We start from the raw sequence: 21691 nt of genomic DNA, 5'->3' as shown, positions 1-21691 counted from the left end.
GTCTCTCCTTATTTCTTGAGCTTCCTCCTTGTTTCATCATCATCATCCCTTTCTACTTTGAATTATAGGTTTCTGCTTGTGCTATGTGTAGGAGCCTTAACTGTGTAGCTCTGAAATACCCCCTCAAATCAGGTAATCCACACTGCCTTGTTCTATTGGAAAAAACAGCTTATCTCACTTGACTCTTGCCATCTTCCCCTCCCAGATAAAATCCAACTCTTTATTAATTGCTATCCAGAACTTCTCCTCTAGTTGATAAAAATATGCCTGATCTGTGTATAAAAATAAAGGGACTTAAAACATTTTAACTGCTTGTAGCTTGCTGTCCATATCCATATAACAGAACTTCCAGTTTCTCAGTTTTTGTATTATCTTTTGTTTAGTCTTGTTCCACAGATCCTTAGCTGCCACAACAGAATCCTTTCTTATCCATACTCCTAAGTTCTTAAGTTTTATCATAGCCCCATAAGTATGGATATTGCTGAACCAATTCATGTGTGGGTACATAATTTGCAGCTATTGTCTTTGTTTTAGCTTCATTAATTCTGTATCCCGAAAAGATCTGTTACTGCCTCAAAATGTTCCACAATACTGAAATGTCCTTTTGTGGTTTTATCAGATATAAAATAATATAATGTGCAAATTCAGCCCATTTTCTTAATTACCATACCATTAGGAGGGTGGCCTAATGCTTAAGGTGTTTGCCTTACAAACACACAAGGTGCAGAGTTTCAGTCTCACAAGGGATAATTGGCTAGGCTTAAATAGCTCGCAAGGGCAGTTAGCTGTCACTAGCTACTTACTTATTGCTCCCTGTTGGGGGGTGGCCTAATGGTTAAGGTGTTTGCCTTACAAACACGAGGTGCAGGGTTTGAGTCTCACAAGGGATAATTGGCTAGGCTTAAAATGACTCGCAAGGGCAGTTAGCCTAGTACTAACCTATGAATCTAAACCTATCTATGAATTATATCCTTGAATTTCTGAGTCACTTATTTTCCTTACCAATGGTTCTAAACATAAAGCAAACAGCATAGGGGAAAGTGGACACCCCTGCCTGGTTCCTCAGCTGAAAAAGAAATTATCAGAGAGGAAATCAGCCACTTTAATTTTCACCTCCAATCCCTCATATATCCTCCTAATTAACCTTATAATTTTATCAGGGAATGCAAATGCTTCCATTGCCATGCTCATACACTCCCAGCTTACTCTGTCAAATGCTTTCTCTGCATCAAGATCCACCATTAACAATGGTATTTTCTTACATTCTTCTTCCCTCTAGGTCATCAATGTTTTATTATTGTTGTCAAATGTTTGCCTCCCCTCCACAAAACCACATCGATCCATATTTAACAATTTTGGCATTACCTTTGTCATTCTTTTAGCCATTATAGACATAAACACTTTAGCATGGTTTAGGATTGAAATGGGCCTGTATGAAGTTGGATCTGATAGGTCTTTATCCTCTTAAGAATCTACATTTTCTTGATTTTCTAGCATAATTAAGAAGTAATAGTATTTCCTCCAATTATCCTTCCCTATTTGTAGGTTTTACTATTGTTTCCCTTGAATTTTTACTTATTAAGTGTCACATTGCAGGGAGTAATCTGTACTCTGTAAATGTAACCTATTAGGGTTTTTGATATTGTACTCACCCTTGTTGAATGTTTATAATCCACAATACCCAATGAGGCCTATCTGCACTTGAAACAGAAGCTGCTTTTAGCATTTTTAATCTATTAATTAGCCTTTTGTAGAATTCAAGCTTCTCACTTATTAAACTATAACTAGCCTGAAAAATCCCAAGTTGTAACAGAGTCTCCTTAAAGAATTGTTGCTACAATTGTAGCCCCGTACAGTCTCTCAGCTGCTTAGTAATGGTTTGAGACCAAATCCTCTAGTGGCTGGGTTATCTATGTGAAGAAAGTATGGGATCCACTTAGAAGAGTTGATTGTCTCTAATCATTCCTGCACTACTTTAATCAGATAAACGTGCACTAATGAATATGGCCTAAGCTAAGATTGTCTTTTGAGCAGCAACATTTTTGCATAGGAGAAGAGTGGGGAAATCACACTATATCATACCAGGCTGCAAGAATGTCTGGGTTACCTAAATCACAAGATACTTTGTGTAGTACTACTAGTGCATACAATTTTAGGTCAGGGAGACCTATCCCCTTGTGAGGGTGGAATTGTAAGGTGATCCCAGCTGACTCTTTATTAAGTCTGTAGACCCAAGTCACCCTGACTTATGTGATACTGTAACTGGAAAAAGTTGATCCTGGAGCCTTCTTACTCTAGCTAATGAGTTGAATGAGTTGTATAGTAAAGTGAATTCTTGTTGTTTTCCTATTCTACCTTAGCTTCTTGGCAGATAATGTTGTGAACTTCTCTTATCATATCATATATTTCTTGCACAACACAAAATATATGTTTTTCTTCCAACTACTTAAACAACCCTAACAACAATGAATCATGGAAGGAGATCTGAATGTGGGGCACTTCCAATGTATGAAGGTACTACACAGCATCAAACAACAGCATTTTGATTGTTCTAAAAATATTTTAGAAAAGTATGAAGAAAAGGTAAAAATGTGTAAAGTAGTCCCTTAGAAATGTGTGCATTTACCATTTTAAACATATGTAAGGGTTAATTTTCCATTTGGCAATATAAAATGCTTCCTATGGCTAGCTGACACTTCATTAGGAAGACATTACCATGTTCAAGTCTCCAGCTCATAGAGACTTCTAAGATGGCTGCACATTGAGTAGCTGCATAATTCTAGCTCTCTCAGTGTGAAAACAGAAACTTAGCAGAGAAAGCCAGTGGACCTGGATTTCTGGGTAAATTTCAGTAACTGGCTAATAAGTGCACTGCCTGGATGCCGGGGAAAAAAGAAATACAAAGGACCTGAAGGAAAATCAGCTACAAAAGCCAACAAAAAAAACTGACTGGGTAGAGTACTGCAGTTGTTCAGAAAAAAGGAGTGCAAGCTCCAGACATGACTTTTAGTAGCCTAGAGGAAAGTATAAGGCAACTGCACACAGCCCTAACAATGAAACACTGATGGGAGTATATCAACTCAAACAATAAAATGCTGGAAAAAAATGGAAGAAGCTTTAAATAAATATTCAGATAAGATGATAAAACTCAGAGCTCAAAATGAAGAAAGGGCTGGCTGAATATGAGATTCCACAAGAAGAGATGTTTAAAAAAATAGAATTAGAGGACAGAGCATGTACGGAACACCTGTGATTTTCTGCTATACCCCAAAAGCATGAAGGAACAGTCTTTAATTTTATAAAAGCACAAATAAGAAAATGGACTGGTATTTCACAACAGGAATTGTCAATTGAAAGGGCACATCATGTGTATGCTCCAAACCTGGCTATGAGAAAACAACCTACACTTTTAATAGTAAAGATGTAATCTTACCAGCAGAAGGAGTTGATTCTGACAAAACTGTGCCAGAAGGACAAAGTAATAAAAGTGAGAGACAGCAGAGTATCTGTGGAGAATGACTACTCATTGTACACCAAGCAGAAGAGGAGTAAATATATCCCATTATTCAGGGAATGTCAAGAAGCAGGTGTGAGATTCAAACTGCTGTACCCAGCTATCTTCAACATATTTTCCCTGGAGGAACAAAATCATTTTAGATGAAGTATATGCTAAGGAAGATGTACAGAAATTTGTCAAACAAAGAGTGAGCTGTGAAACAGGAGGAGATTCTGCTTCTTATTCTTCTGGTAATGATGAACACAGAGAGATTGTGATAGTGAAACATTTTACAGTATTTCAATGGAAAATGCTTGAGAGAGGGAAAAAAGAAAAACAGTTGACTAGAAGAATCAAGAGAACATTGGAAATGAAGCAGAGACATGGTTTGGGAGATAGAGATGAACATGGACTTTCTTGGACTTTGTGAAACTTGTAGGGGCTTCTAAAGCATATACCCTACTTCATGGCATGGATATTTGGAGAATAAAATCAGTAAGTTGGAAATGGAAATGTGGGATTACAAAACAATAATTATATTTATGCAACATGACAGAACAAGAGAATCTGAAAATATTGGACTTTTTTTGGACTCTGTCAAATTTGTAGGGGACTCTAAAGCATATGCCATATTTCATGTCAATGTTTGGAAAAATACTTCGGAGAGGGGAAGAGGAGGGAGAAAGTTAACTGTAAATAAAACATAATTTTTCTTATTAGTACTATTTTGATAGGGTATTATTTTCTTTGCATGCTATAAAATAATTTTCTTCAGTTATTTTTAAGTGTAAAGGGGTACTAATGTAAACAGGTGCTCCTGTTTTTTTTCCCTTCTTTTATCTTTCTCCTTGCTCAGTTTTAAGAAATGTAGCCACTGAAATGTAAAAAAAAAATGGTTAAAAGAGCACGACAAAAGAAAAATTAGTCTGCATGCTTTTTCCTCATTCTTGCATAGAGGAATGACTAGGTCAAGGTCATTAACTTAATCTAGTAACACGTTTTAAGAGAAAGCAAGTAAATGAAAAAAGAATATTATATATTATAAAGATTTTTTTTCTAGTAAACAAATATATGCTTGCAGTTTTATTTCTGGTTTTCATGTCTCTAGCAGACAAACCTCATAAAAGAGAAATGGCTTGAAGAAAATGTTTTCTGAAAGCATTCAAGTGTTTTCCCAGCTAAGGTTGGGAGGTTGGCATAATGGTTAAGGTGTTTTCCTTACAGACAAAGTGCAGGGTTTGATTCTCACATGGAGTAATTGGCTAGGCTTAAAATGACCCACAAGGACAGCTATCCTTAGTAGTAACCTATGATCCTATGATAGATATAAATATAAGACAGACCCAGACAGCAGTTAATAGAATTACATACAGTACCTTGCATCATAGCATGGATAATCTTTCTATTAGGTTATCTCAAATTTGTGTGTGCGGCTGTCAGTTTGGAACATTTGTTCCTATTAGGAGGGTAAAACTTCAATATTTGAAGATGTACATATGTATGTGTGTTATTAAATTAATAGGTTTTAGGGCAGTATAGGAGGTGTGCTTGTATTTTTGTTTTAGGATTTAGAATAAAACAAAAAATTCTGTAAGATGTGACATAGGCTGAAATGGAGATGACAAGAAGCAATTGTATAAAAGATTAACCTGCTGAACAATACATGCATATAACACAAAAGCTGGAACTAGACATTTAACAAAAAGTTGTTATAAATAAAAGGTGGGAATAATAAATTTTCAAAAATATGTTTTCTATAAATGTTTAAATGTCAGTGGTCTCACCGATAAATACAAAAAAGAAACAGTAGCTAACTATATTAAAAATGTACAATGCAAATAGCTATGCTACAGGAGACACACTTGGAAAGAACTGAACATGTGAATTTGATAAAGAAAGGTTTTCAGGATGGTTATTCAGTAGAATATCTGGGGCAAAGGAAGACAGGAGTACTTATATTCATTGAAAAAGCAGCTTCAATAGTGATAGAAGAGGATAAAAAGACAATGGCAGATTTGTAGTATTAAGTACTACTGTCAAGGAAGGAAGATTACACTGGCTTATATTTATATTTCACCAAAAACTGCTCGAATGGAGGTTAAGAAAATTTTGGGAGAAATAATCAGCTTTCAGCAAGGAATATTACTTGTAGGTGGGAAAAGGAATTTAATTTGCAACAGTGAATATGTGTTTGGGGGCCCAGATGGGAAAATAAAACAAAGGAGGGTAGAGTTTTAAAGAAAGTTTTAAAATATTTGGCATGGAATGTGTGAATTCAGTACTAGGACTTTGGAGTGAATTTACATATTATTCCTCAAGATACAAAAACTGGGCTAGGCTAGACAGAATTTACATTTCACAAGAACATGTGCATTTAATTGAAGGTCTTGATATGCGCCCAATAACTATTTCAGATCATGCTCCAGTAATAACTAAAATAAAAAAGGAAGATAATAATTGAAAATAAGACACCGGTGATTTTCCACCTATCTGTTGAAAAGGGTGGAATTTAAAGAATGGGTAGTGAAAATTATTCATGAGCTATTACAGAATATAGACATTTATTCTGAAAATATGTCTAGGCAGTGGGATACAATTAAAGTGGAACTTAAAAATCAGGTGGAAATAAAAGAAAGGTAACAAAAATTATTTGGAGGGACTGGCAAATGTTGAAGTATTGCAAAATAGGGGGAATCTCACAGAACAGAAAGAGGAGCAATTACAGAATGCTAAACAGAAAATAATGGATTACCTTGTTAATATGCATGAGTTTAGAAAGCTTGCTGTTAAGCAACTGTTTTTTGGTAATAACTCTAGAGCACAAAAAAAAAATAGCACAAAGACTGAGGCAACAAAAATTAAAAAGGGCTGTCACCAAGCTTAGGGATCCTATAACAAGGAAGATAACAAGGGATCCTGTAGAAGTATTAGAATATTTCAGAAATTCTATTTAAGTCTGTATAAAGTAGATAAATATGGAAATCAAGAAAAGGTACAAATGGAAATGTTTATGGAATAATTAAATATACCAAGGTTAGAACAAAAATTAGAAAGGACTGTTACCAAGCTAAGGGAGCCTATAACAAAGAAGACAACAAGGGATCCTGTAGAAGTATTAGAAATGTTTTGAAAATTCTATTTAAGTCTGTATAAAGCAGATAAATATGGAACTCAAGAAAAGGCACAAATTAAAATGTTTATGGAAGAAATAAATATGCCAAGGTTAGAGGTAGACAAGGCTCAATTACTAAAAGGATAGAAGGAGATGAGATAAATATGCCAAGGCTAGAGGTAGACAAGGCTCAATTACTAACAAAATAGAAGATGAGATACAAATGGTGATATATAACCAATCTACAGGAAAGTCCCCAGAAATAGATGGTATTCCTTTGGAAATTTGGAAACTAGGAGGGAAGAACTGGTAAAGATCTGGAAGGTTTTGTTTAACAGTATTTTAAGAGGAGGAGTACCAACATCCTGGAAGAAAGTGGTGGTAGCTGTAATACCTAAAGAGGGTAAAGATCCATCAGATCCAGCTTCATACAGGGCAATTTCAATACTAAACCATGACTATAAAGTGTTTATGTCTATAACGGCTAAAAGAATGGCAAAAGTGATGCCAAAATTGATAGATATGGATCAGTGTGGTTTTGTGGAGGGGAGGCAGACATTTGACAATATTAAGGGAACACTGATGATCCAAAGGGAAGCAGAATGTAAGAAAATATCACTGTTACTGGTGGGTCTTAATGCAGAGAAAGCATTTGGCAAAGTCAGCTGGGACTTTATGAGCAGGGCAATGGAAGCATTTGCATTCCCTAATAAATTTATAAGATCGATTAGGAAGATATATAAAGGGAGACGAAAATTAAAGTGGGTGGGGTCCTCCCTGATAATTTCTGCTTGAGCAGAGGAACCAGAGAGGGGTGTCCTCTTTCCCTTTATTTGCACTATATTTAGAACCACTGGCAAAGAAAATAAGGGACTCAGAAATTCAAAAATATAATTGGTATGGTAGTAAAGAAAAGCTAGCTCTATTTGCAAATGGTATTATTTTATACCTGATAAAACCGGAAATGGACATTACAGTGCTGTGGAACATACTGAGACGGTTTCAAATATTTTTGGGATACAAAATTAATGAAGCTAAAACAAAGGCAATAGTGGTAAATTGTGTTCCCACACACAAATTATTTCAGCAATATCCATATTTATGGGGACATGATAAAAATTAAGTATTTAGGAGTATGGATTAAAAATGATTCTGGTGTGGCAGCTAAGGATATGTGGGAAGAGACTAAACAAAAGATATTACAAAAACTGAGAAAATGGAAGCTTTGTTGTATGGTTATCGATAGTAAGATACAAGCAGCTAAAATATTTTTAGTCCTTTTAGTCTTATACACAGGTTAGGCATATTTTTAGCAACCAGAGGAGAAGATGTGTATAGTAGTTAATAAAGAGCTGAAAGATTTTGTCTGGGAAGGGAAGACGGCAAGAAGGCGGACTGAGATTACCCGATTTGAAGGGATATTTCAGAGCAACACAGTTAAGGCTCCTATACATAGCACAAGCAGAAAATTATAATTTAAAGTGGAAAGAGATGATGATGAAACAGGTGGGAAAGCTCAAGAAGCAAGTAGAAACTGGGATTTTGGTTGCAGACCTTTAAGGAGAACAACAATAATCATACAGAATATTATGTTCAGAAAGTAGCGGAAAGAATTCTAAGAACTAAACCAACATGAGAATGAAGAAAGGAGATTCTGCCGATAGAGATGCTCCTTGTTGGAAAGCAACTCACTCACTCAAGATTCAAAACCGAAAGTTCAATGTGAAACTATCTACCCTTAATTAAAATGAATCTGCCTTGAGGGTGTGAAACATTTTCAGATACACTAAAGGGGGGTGCCTTTTTTAATGAATAACAGTGTACTCCTTTTATGTTCATTGTTACAAGTAGAGAAATAACCTTGCCTGTAATTATTCTACAGTAGTGCCTGGCTTTCTTTCCTTTTAAGTTCCTGTAAATAAATGAAGTACAGCTTCACAGTGTGGATATACAAGAATACCCTATACTGCTCTTGGACATCTACAAGAACATTAGTATTCCAGGATAAAAGAGAAATCAGTCATCAGTTAGCCACAAAATTGTTCAAATGTGCAATCATTGCTGAGGTAAATTAATCATAGTCATTTCATGTGCTGTAATCACCATGTAAAAACATTCCCACTTCATACATTAGCTTTCATTGACTCACACCACTTATGTCCATTAATGCTACTTTCCAGTAGCCTTCACAGGTTAGCAAAGAAAAACGCTTCATTAAAACATAATTTGGAATATTCATAATTGTACTAAAGCAAGCTTCATACCATCTATTTGTGACAGAGGATGAAACAACTGCCCACTGGAATATGAACCAATGTGTTTACCTCAAATATGCCAAATTATGGGACATCAACAACAAGTAGTTGAGTTATAAAACCATATCCTCCCTCCACCCAACATTTAAATTAGCAACAGTTAAAACAAGTGCAAGGCCGTTTCTTATAATACCCTTTTTTTGAGTAAAACTGGTATATAATATTTAGGAAGCCATTATAACATAAGGCTTGCTATTGTGTTTCCCTGGCTGTAGTACAAAGATAGTCACCCAGTCATTTGGTTACTAAGAGTGGAACTTGTGGCCACATGAGCTGCCTTTTGATGAGCAGGAATGGATCCAAAGCTCACTTAGGTGTAGAAAGCAGATTGATGGTCTGTGTTGGATTGCTTCATGCTATCTCTGTCTTATAAAGAAACTGATGAAGGTTGTAGCCGCATAAAAAACGTTTCCACTGGAGAGTGGAAAGTGGCAGAATCTCTCAGCATCTGTACTTTCAAAAGTAGACAGGTAAAGAAGTTTGCAGCTCCAGATATTTAACTGGACCAAGTTCATAGCGGCTCAAAACTCTGCAAGCCTTTGCCTGGTTTCCAGAAAAAAGACCTGTTCTAGAAAACATTCTGCTAATTCCAACTACCTTTCAAGGGAGCCACACCTTATTTTGAATCATTTCCTTATAGGCATGATTAAGTATGCAGACAAGTATAGGATGAGCTGAATAGTTTCTTACAGATTGGAGAACCAGCACCCAATGAGCTCTGTATTGTAATTTTGTGATGGAAAACCACTTGGACAATAATGTTAGGGCATAATGATCACAATTGCCTCCGTTTAAGTTTTCAGGGACACCGAGCAGTGTAATGTTATTTCAGCACCCTCTATCCTCCCCATTAACAATTTTGTTTTCCAAATATTCCGTTTGAGACTCTGAAAGTTGCAAAAGTTGCTACAAGTCCTTAATTCCCATGTCCTTTGTTGTCAGCTGGTCTAATTGTTTGGTTACAGCTGATTTGATGACCTGGGCCCTAGCCTCTTAATTAGCAAGATAGTCTATTGTAGTAGAGATTCTCTTCTGTATTTGTAGCATACGCTTGTCCATTTTTCTTATCCTTTGGCTCTATATTCAGCCTAATTAGAAGGTTTTGAGGTACAGTAAGTTAAACAGATCATCTGTGATTGCCGCATGTTGATCTAAATCATGAATCACCAAATGGAGCATGCAGGAAAGTTTTAGCTGATGTCTTTTATCTCACATCTTGCAAGATATCTAAGGAGCCAGAAGGAATTTTATTGTCAAATGTAACTTGTTACATCAGAAGTACAGCTTAGAAGGTACTTAAATTCTGTTTCTTTGTAGAATTTTAAGGCACAGGTATACCAAACACTTAGGAAAAGCTGCTTACATGGGTCTGACATTGCCAGACGTCCTAATAATATTCCATTCTTCATATTCTAGCACTACAGATGAAGCAATGCACTCTAATCTCAAATATATCTTGAAGAAAGACATTTTCAATATATTTGCAAAAAATTAATTTGAATTATTCTTTTACTGTTTCTACTTTTGTGTTTCTCCTCTTGAAAGGCAAATGTATTAAACACTTTCAATGTTTCTTTCACAGTAGTGTGCATAAATGTGGCATACCATTCCTTTTTTAGGCTACACAGCTGTTCCACTCACATCAGTAAGAAATTGCATTTCTGGATTCATAGCTTCCAGTTTCTGTTAAACAGCCCTGGAGTGAAAATTCCTGGTAGCTGCAGGTGGACCATAGTTCACAAGTAAACAAAATCTTGTGAATGCTTCTCAAAAGCTATTCATGTGTAAAAACACTGACTTTAGTTTTGAAAAAAAAGGAACACATTAAAAAATGTGAATTATCTTTCTATGTTTCTGACTGCAAAATCTTCAAAAACAGTGGATACCATATAACATTAAAATGTTCTTCAGTAAATTGATAAATGATAAAAATACTGTGGATGCAGTTGCCAACCTCTATTAGCTTTTTATTATGACTGCCATCTGGGAGAGAACCACATAATATACTTCCCCTTTGTTATAGTGCCAGTCTCTTAAAGAGAAATTACCTTGCGTTACACTAGGAACATTTTGAAAACAAATTACTGAAACCAATATAGAGTAGTATTAAGGCACTCCTAGCTGTAGTACATACAGGATTACATACTTCATGATAAATTGACATCCACTTCTTGTGATATTAGTCTTTAAGATGTTTTTGATTCTTTATTCCCTACTTACTTACGACACACACACACACACACACACACTTCATTGTTTGTCTTTGAAACACGGTGCTCTTGTTTCTTAGAATATATTGTGCTCACCACCCATGCATTATTCACTCTGACTCTGAGTACAACATTTTGCATACTAATCTTCAGAGTTGTAGCAAGAGAATTTGGTGCCCAGGGAAATGTGCGCATTTTTGCACCTGGTCCTTTCTCAGCCTACTCTAATCCCATTCTCATCTCCAGTCCAATACTAGTGCTACTCACCAGCCAATTTGTTTTTTGTTATTGCATGTATAAAATGTCACTTTTTAAAAATGTCATGTTTAAAAGTGATATTTCAAAATCTTCTTGGTCTTGTTTTCTTTGCTTAGTGACACAATGCTTGTAGCTTGCAATAATGATACCACTTTTATTATAGCTTTAGTGCTTTATTTTTTCATCTTCTCTGGCTCCCACTGAGTGTTAATTACATCACAGACCCTCCTCATTCCCACACTGCCCCAGTTGCCAGAATGAAATATAACTGAAACTGAAATAATGCTGAAGCTGTAAATAACTGATTCTGAACTGCAGCCTGTACAGCCCATGTCTTCTCATTCTCCTTAAATGGCCTAATCTCTCTTCCACTTTCTTTGCACAGGCTAATATATATATATTTTTAATTTAGTTTGATGCCAAACAAGAAGAAGCTATCCCTATAGCTTGAATGTGCCTTATTGGTTTCAGAAGAAATTTCTATTTCAAGCAGTGCTTACCCTTCACATAGCAAAAGTTATACCTAGATGTTTGTTTTGTTTTTGTTTTCTATCTGTCCCTTTCTCTCTCTTTGTCTCTCTGTAAAGACATGATAGAAAACCACATCTGCTGTAAGCACATTTTGAACTTATTTTGTTCAGGATAGAATATCCTGCAGTTCAGAATCAGTTATTCTTTTGAATCCATTAAGGCACCTTCATGAAACAGTTTCCTCTTTTTGCTTTATTTTGAGAGGATAGCCTGAACAGCAAGGGTCTTATATTATCATAGTGTCTTCTTACTAACAGGAAAACAAGATGAAGGCTCCAAGTAAGACTGGTGTGAAGATGGGATCAAGGTTCTACATCCTCTAAGTTGTTCAGTAGGGTGGGGAAGGTGAAAAAAATGAAAGCAATAGGATATAATAAAAATAAACAATATAAATAATCTAATTAGTTAAATTAAAATGTTTATAACTAAGCACTACGCTGTATTATTAAATGACAGTACATCAAAGAGATATGAATTCAAAACGATATTAAAACAGATTAATATGATAAACAGTTTAAAACACATTAAATAAATAAATAGAAACAGTTAAGTAATACTACAAATAAAATATAAATAGGAAAAAAAGCTTTCTGTACAGATAAAGGATGAACAGTGGAACATTAATTCCAAACATGATGTTTGAGCAAATCATAGTTCAAGGATTTCTATGGTAAAACAAAGTGAACAAATACTAAAATGAGTTGGATGAAGTGAAATGCAACTTCCATTCTGATGTAAGATCGGTATGCCCTCAGATGCAAATTAAATGATTACCTAAAATGATGGAACCAGAATTTCAGAGCAATTTGAATCAGAGTTCCCAATAGCAAACTACTTGACAAATGGCACTACATGAAAAACTCAACATGCTGAAAAAGTGTAATGTGCAGTCAGAAGAAGTGGCAGAAACAATACACAGTCACGATTCAGAATAAAGACAATCAATCAGCAGACCACAGTCATGATTCAGAATAAAGACGATCAATCAGCAGACAGCAACATGAACTTAATCAGATCTCTGTGCTGTCAGTAGCAGCCAACAACAGCGAACTCAGTCAGAAGCATGTAGCTCTGTTGCCTGTAGCAACTAAGAATAGGAACTAACTCAATAAGAGGTAGGTCTACTTGTTCCCAGTGACAACAGTGATGACAGAGAGACATATTTCTGAAAGACTTCTTGCTGTCAGTTACTACAAACAAAAACGTGAGATAGTGCTACACTCAGCTTTTTACACTGAAGTTTTCTTCTTAACCAGTGCTAGCAAATGTCACAGAATACATGTACAAGCAGAACATGGTTTACCATGTTGCTGCTGTAATTGATGACAGTCACAGTGATCAGTGTGAAAAATCTCCCAGCAAGGACAGAGCAACTATAAATAGACAAGTATACACTTGAATTAAAAAATAGACACATGGGCGTGGGTTAAAAGATATATATATATTTTGCTGTTGCAGTCCTCTGCAACTTGATGCCTAGGGCTACAGCACTATTCACATCACACCCCTCCATTTCTGCAACTCTACTAATCTTAAAATCATATTTAATATACTGATATTGAAGTTGCAGACTGCTAAACTGCACCAAGTGGATATGAAAGATCATTTCAAGGAAAAAGAAATTATGCTGTCTCTATGAAAAGCAGTGGCTTATGACCACAGAGAGTACTGTGTCTCTAAGGCAGTAAAGTGATGGGAATCAACTGCAGAAATAAGTATTTCAGACTCATTATTTTGTAAAGAGTCAGAGTTCAGACTTAAGGTCTCTGGGTTAAAGAGGGACTGTGGGAGAGACTCTTGAGAAACTTAGTGTGCGAACAAAGCTATTTGTGATACTGAAGGTATTACAGGAGCCAAATTCAGAAGGAGAAAAAAGGAGTGTTATCCTATATACTGACAGGTAAAGGAGTGAGAGGAATATTGCTGTATGATTCAAAGCTAAAGGAAGGTACCCTTGGAGATACAGAATTCATAAATAGAATAGTGTATAAAGCAAAATAATGTAATGGATGGTGATGTGCAGGGAAGAGGGGTTTCTGAGACAGGTGTATCAGCACCACATTAGCTGGAAAACAGTGCAATACGCACTGCATACAAATGCAGTGCATATTGCACTGTTTTCCAGCTAATGTGGTGCTGGAAAACAGTGCAATACGCACTGCATACAAATGGCTACATAATGAAATGGATCTGAGTGCCGGTACACTAATGAGAACCATTATGTGTGCAAATGACTAAATTGCAGATGGTGGTGTGATTCAGGAAAGTATAAAATTAGCATGATGTGGGATTCTCAAGATGGCTGCACACTGATCAACAGTTTAACTTCAGTTCATTTTTTTCTGTATGAAAAATGAAACTGAACAAAAGAGTGCCACTGAAACTGTGTTGTGGGAAAAAAATCAGCTAGTGGCTAGGAAGTGCACTACATGAATGCCAGTAAAGAGGAATTTTATAAAACCTGTGGGATAATCAACTAGAAAAGGTAAAGAGTGAATACAGTCTGGGAAGGATTCTGTAGTTGCTCAGCAAAAACCAGTTCAAGCTTCAGCTTTTATTCAACAGCTGGCTTCCAGTAATTTAGATGAAAAAATAAAGCAAATGTACTCAGAGGTAATTAAAATAAATGAAACACTGGAATATATCAGCTCAAATAACAAAAGGCTAGAAAAATAAAAGAAGCTTTAAGTAGCTGTTCAGATGATCTGACAAAACTGCAAAAATTAGAAGCTGAAATGAAGAAAAAGCTGACTGACTATAAGGCTTCTCAAGAAGATCTGTTTTAAAAAAATAGAGTTAGAAGACATTGTGCACAGAGAATACCCGAGGTGTTCTGCTGTACCAGAGAAACTGAAAAGATCAGACTATTAATTTTATGAAAGTACAAATAACTGACTGGATTGGTGTTGCACAGCAGAATTTGGTAACTGACATGGCACATCAAGTGTATGTCCCAAACCCGGCCACGAAAAACCAGCCAAAACCTCTATTAGTAAAGATGCAATCATACCAGCAGAAAGAGTTGATATTGTGGCAGAAGGTCAGATATTAAAAACTAGAGACTGCAGTGTGTTTGTAGAAAAGGGTTATGTACCGTACAACAGACAGAGGAAATGAATAAGAGCTAGCAGCCTCCCTTGCAGCCGTAATATTTTAATGCACTTACTAGAACAGTGTGCAATTTAGCTTTATTTAAATATAGGTGGTGTGCTTTTTTAAGTCTAAAAGTCAGTGTTTTCTGAAAGCATACAAACCATTTTTCACATGTGGGAGGGGAATAGAAATGAGAAAAGAACAGACAGCAGTCAGTGTAAGTGGGAACACAGGCTGTAGAATGCTCTTTAGTATGAACTTTAATTTTAGGTTAGATAATGTTTGTCAGTACAGCTGTTGAATTGGGACAGTTGTTCTTATCTGGATGTTTAACTTCATTTTTGAAGATGTACATAGTTTTGTGTGTTTGTTCTAAGTTAATAGGGGGTAGTGGCATTTTGAAAATGCATTTAGTTTTTTTGTTCAAGGGTTTTCATTAAAACAAAAAGTCTTGAAAAAAGCATGATATAGGTTCAAATGGAGATGAGAAGAAACAACTGTAAAAGATCAGCCTGCCAATAATTAATGTGTGCATGAAACACAAAAGTTTGAAATACACATACAAACAACTGTAATGGAAAGTAGTTGGGAACAATAACTATTTAACATAATGGTTAATGCTATCCATATCACCTTGGAACATAAATGGCCTTACAGATACAGCCAAAAGGAAAGAACGTTGAATTATATTAGAAATATAGAGTACAAATAGCAATGCTGTAGGAGATGCATCTGGAAAGAAATGAGCATGTGAATTTGACAAAGAAAGGGATTCAGTAGAGATATTCAGCAGAATATTAGAGACAAATGAAAAGGATAGTAATTATACTAACTGTTAGAGGGACTCCAATAGTGACAAAAGAGGGAAAAAGACAATAATGGTAGATTTGTGGTAGTAAGGGGAATTGGCATGGAAGAAGGATTATACTGGCATGTATTTATATTCCACCCAAAACTGCTATTATGGAGCTTAACAAAATTTTGTGAGAAATAATCAGCTTTCAGCAGGGAATATTACTTATAGGTTTGGACTGGAACTTTATTTGCAATAATTAAGATGTACTGGGGGACCTAGAGGGGAAAATATAAAAAAGATGATAGAGTTCTAATTAAATATTTGAAAATATATGGTATGGAAGATGTGAATTCAGTAATAGGAACTTAAAAGGGCTTTTCATATTATTCCCCAAGGTGCAATAACTGAGCTAGAATAGACAGAAATTAATTTCACAGGAACATTTGCATTTAATTGAAAGCTTTGCCACATATCCAATTACTATTTTCAAATCATGCATTAATAAAAACTAAGATAAAAATGTTGGGTAATGTAAATGAGACACACATTTTCCCACCTACCTGTTAAAGAGAGAGAAATTTAAGGAACTGGTAGTGGAAATTATTCAGGAGTTATTAGGGAAACTAGAAATATCTTTATAAGTTATAGCTAGTGAGAGGGCTAAAATGAAAAGGCAGTTTAAAACCAGGGTAGAAAAAAAACAGAAATAAATATGGTAAAGAAGTAATAGGAATTACTTAGAGAGGTTGATAAATTTTATTTTATTTATTTAACATTTGTTTACCCAGAAAGTCTGACTAGGACAGAGCCCATTTTCAGTGGAGGCCCAGAGAGAAATGCTCCAGATGCATGTCTTTGGAAAGTGGAAGGAAACTGGAGTACCTGGAGGAAACCAACACAAATGCCGGGAGGACATGCAGACTCCACACAAAAGGCCCCCCAGCCAAGAATCAAACAGGTGATCCTCTTGCTGTGAGGCGACAATGCTAACTGCTGCACCACTGCGCCACCCTAACAGGTTAAAGTATTGCAGAATAAGGAGAATCTTACAGAACAAGAGGCGCAAATACAGAGTGCTAAATAAAGAGAAAATAAGGAGTATCTGGGTAATATGCACGAGTTTAGAAAGATTGCTGTTAAGCAACTACTTTTGATAACTCCAGAGCACAAAACCCTTATTAGCACAATGACTTAGGCAGCATAAAGTAGAAAGGGTTATTGTCAAATTAGGGAGCCTATAGCAAGGAAAATAACCATAGATCCTGTACATGTTTTAGAGATATTTTGGAATTTTTATGAAAAAATGTAGAAATCAGAGAAATGTAGAAATCAAGAAAGAGAGAAAATGAAAATATTTATGGCAGACTTAGTTATGCCAAGATTAGATGTAGATGAGGCTCAACAATTAACAGTTAAGATAGGTGGGGATGAGATAAGAATGGTGACATCTAATCAATCTTTAGAAAAGTTTCCAGGAACAGATGGTATTCCTTGGAAGTTTGGAAGTTAGGAGAGAAGAAAATAATAAACATCTGAAAGATTTTGTTTAGCAGTATTTTAAAAGGAGGGGAAGCACCAACATCTCAGAAGAAAGTTGTGGTGGCTATATTACCTAAGGATGGTAAAGACCCAATAGGACCCAGGTTCACAAAGACCAATTTAATTTTTAAACCATGATTATAAAGTGTTTATGTCTAAATTAGCTTAAAGAATGGCAGAGGTGTTGCCAAATGTGTTTTGGTGGAGGGGAGGCAAACATTTGACAATGTTAATAGAATCATAATGATCCAGAGGGAAGCAGAATATAAGAAAATACTACTGTTGCTGGTGGGTCTTAATGCAGAGAAAGCATTTGACAGAGTAAGCTGGAATTTTATAAGTAGGACAATGGAAGCATTTGCATTCCCTGGTACAATAATATTGTTAATTAGGAGGATGTATGAAGGATTTAGGCAAGAATTAAAATTGGAGGGTTCCTGTCTGAACAGAGGATCCAGACAGGGTGTCCTGTTTCCCTTTTGTTATTTGGTTTGTGTTTTGAGTCACTGGCAATGAAAATAAGGGACTCAGAAATGCAAGGATATAATTGGTATGGTAATCAAGAAAAAAAATGGCTTTATTTGCAGATGATGTTATTTTGTAACTGATAAATCCAGAAAAAGACTTATCAGTGTTATGGGACAGTTTCAAGTCTTTCAGGATATAAAATTAATGAAAATAAAACAAAGGCTATAGCCCTAAATTATGTACCCACACACAAATTGGTTCAGCAATATCCATTTTTATGGGGACACAATAAGATGAAGTATTTAGGAGTATGGATTAAAATGGCTTTGGTTATGGCTGCTAAGGATATATGGGAAGAGACCAAGCAAACGATAATACAGAAACTAAGAAAGTAGAAACTCTCTTTTATGGATATGGATAGTAAGATACAAACAGTGAAAATGCTTTTTTGTCCCCTTAATTTTATATACAGGTCAGGCATATTTTTATCAACCAGAAGAAAAGTTGTGGACAATTAAAGAGCTGAAGTAATTTATCTGGGAGGAAAAGGGGGGAAGATTTAAGTGGGATAAGATGATCCTTCAAATAGAACAAGGTGGTTTAATATTACTTGATTTGAAGGGATATTTAGAGCTTCACAGCTATGGCTGTTGAGCATAACACAAGCAGAAAATTATAATTCAGAATAGAAATGGATGATGATGATGATGCAAGGGGGGATTAAAGAAATAAAGACAGAGTGTGATTTGGATGCAGATCCTTAAGAATAATAGCAATCATACAGACTAAAGAAACTGAAACTCCAGTAAGTCAGCAAAAACAGAGCCGGACTCAAACTCAACAGCAAAAACAGATCCGGACTCATAAAACTGACCAATCATACAGACTATTTTATCCATAAAGTAGCAAAAAAATATTCTAAGAACTAAGCCAACATGAGAATATAGAAAGGAGATTTTCAATAGGGATGACTGCAAGTAGGGTACAGAAAATACACAAGAGGAGGCTGGAATTTACTGGAGAAAACTGTTAAAGCAATCAAGATACTGGGAACAAATAAATAGAGAGGGAAAGGTAATGGAGTGGGATAAGGCCAAGAAGATGTTTAAACAGCAGGGTGGGGACTACCTTCCCTACCAGGGTTTGATATTGGAGTATAGCAAAGAGAAAGTGAGAGGGAAATCTTAAGGGAAAGCCCTAATCTGGTGGGACTTTTAACTGAATCTAGAACAGATGCTGCTTTTTAAAAAGAGATAATTAGAAGGGCACATAAAATATTGCATGATAGCTATAAGAATCAATCAGAGGAGGTTAGAAAAGAGTGGGAAGAAGAGGGATTGGAAAAGCAATTTACAAGAGAACGAGAGGGCATGTGTATGTCTCCCAAGTGTGAAACAAAGTCCAGAAGGTTTAGAATTCTTGCTTGGAAGTATTTGCATAGGCTTCAAAGAATTTTTCCTCAGGTAGATAGCTAATGTTAGAGGTGTGATGAGGAAGAAAGTGGTAACTGGGAACATGTATTTTGGTAGTGTAATGAGCTGGCAGATTTAAAAAAATTTCCTACAAAGTACTCTGTCTGAAATATTGGGCGAGCAAATGGCTGTAACTAACATGATTTTTGGACTGTGAGACAGGATCTGAATTGCTAGACATGGTAAGGCCTTATTAAATTAATTATGTTGTCTACCAAAAAGCAATTACTAGAAAATAGAAATCAAAGTCTAAACCAACAGTATTTGAAGCATTGAATATTATAAAAGAGATAAAAGAACTTTAAGCAGGATCTTTAGAAAAGCGAAATGAGCAAATTATGTAGAAATAAATGGAAATTGTGGGAACGGTACATGCAGATTAATGTTCAGGAGGAGGAGAAATAAGGTTTAAGGGAAGGCTGGAATTCAGCAATTTATGTAATGTTAGCCTTATGCTAATTACAAAGAAAATACATATGCTGTATAATATATGTAAATGTAAAAAAAATGTTAGTATGGTTTGTTTTCTTTTCTGTTAATGTATGTTTGCCAATGTCTTAAGTGATAATTCAATAAAGGTGTTTAAAAAAATTAGCATGATCAGCTGCAGTGATCAGCTTTTCTAAACGCCAACATTTATTGATGTTTAGATGTATTACTTACACTAAGATGCTAGGCATAGCATCTGCTTTATTGGACCAACATGTGTTAATGGTTCTGACTCCTCCATTGCTGTAGAAGGATAAAGTCTGGACAACAGCCCAGCCAACCTGGATTTGATTCACTAATCTATTGTATTGGTATGGAGGGATGGGTGTATCCATCAGAACGGAGAAGGGTGGCATAGGCATTCCCGTTAGTGATCAATGGAATAGGGGTGTAGCCCAAAGAAGGGTACAGGGTGGGGACAAAGCTGCACTGCTGCTGTGGATGTGTGGCAAAATACCACACATCCCCATTACATACCTTCCCCTTGGGTGTAACCACACAGACCTACGGGGGGGGGGGGCAGGTCAGAAGTGAGACCCTCTTGTGGAAAGTGATGGTAAGACTCCTCACCTGGTTACCCTTAGGTTCTTTGACCAGCCCCAGCTTAAACTGGGTAGGCTGGGGGAGTTAAAGAAAAGCTGGTACACACTGCAATGGACAGGGACACAGGGGTAGAAGGCTAAAGGATGATGCAGGGGAGTGAAAAAGAGAAAAAAAGTGGTAATGCTCACTCTGAAAGCCAGTGCTCATGATATTGTGCCTTGTCACCCTTCACATCACAGAAGAATACATTGGTGGCTAGCATAATATTACCTCAGTGACCGTGACATAGTTGACCTCTATCATGTAAACAAAGTTATCATATGGGAGCTATTAAATATGTGCTGCCCTCACATTGAACTAAGGTGAGATTTGTAGACTGCCTATCAAAGTGGACTTGAAGGTTTGTCTAGCATTAGCTATCCTTGCTAAGGAAAACTTACATCTGACAGGGGACACTTTAGAAGTTTCTCAGGTGTTGACCTCATGAAGCCTGTATTAGTTCCTTGACTAGTTATATGGCAATCCAAAGACTCACCTTTTCTTCCTGTCTCTGTAAGTGTTCCCAAGAGATCCTGTACTGTACAATATCTTTAAAATGATCTACAGAGTCCTTCTTTATAAAAAGCTGACTTAACAATTCTCAATTAATACTAAATCCAAAAAAAAAAACTGAATTATTTCTATTCACCCCTAACCTCTTTCAGTCTGAACATTTCACTTCACAACTGCATCTCTAAATAATATAAAACAAAATTGTACTCCATACAAAAGTATTAGCCATTACAATTAATTACAGTTTGAAATTTGATATCAGCATACAACTAGCCATGAAAAAGAAAAAAAAAAAAAAAAAATAGACCTGTTGAAAAGAAACATTGACTCATTATATGGTGTCCCCAATGCTCACCAACCTATAAGCAGAACTAAAAACAAAACTCAAACGATACTACAGTAGAATAGTTAAATTTGCCACAAACCAGCCTTATCGATCCCATCATTACATATCCCTCAAGCCTGCGAAATTGTCTTTAGTCAAACTATTACTTCACAAATTCTCAACTGTCAGTAGTCTACAATCTAATACCTCAACCCAGTAAATGCCCAGTTTTAATCACTCTCTTCCATGTATATTCACCAGACTGACCTAGTCTCTCAAAAGATAAACTGATCCCAACCATAACCAAATCACAGATCTCTGCTGGGGACACCTTATACTCTTAACTGTAGCTCAGAAATCTGGAATGTTATCCACGGGCACCCTGACTCTATATAAAAATGTGAAGAAGGGGATTGATGATGATGATGATGACCATCCCATACCCTCTAAAACTAATTGAAAACTAGCAGTTCTTCAAAACTTGGCTAAATT

This window comes from Protopterus annectens, chromosome 12.part0 (assembly GCF_019279795.1).
Source record: "Protopterus annectens isolate FY-2018-M chromosome 12.part0, PAN1.0, whole genome shotgun sequence".
In the NCBI taxonomy this organism is placed as follows: domain Eukaryota; kingdom Metazoa; phylum Chordata; order Ceratodontiformes; family Protopteridae; genus Protopterus; species Protopterus annectens.
Note: the sequence above shows the minus strand (reverse complement) of the source record.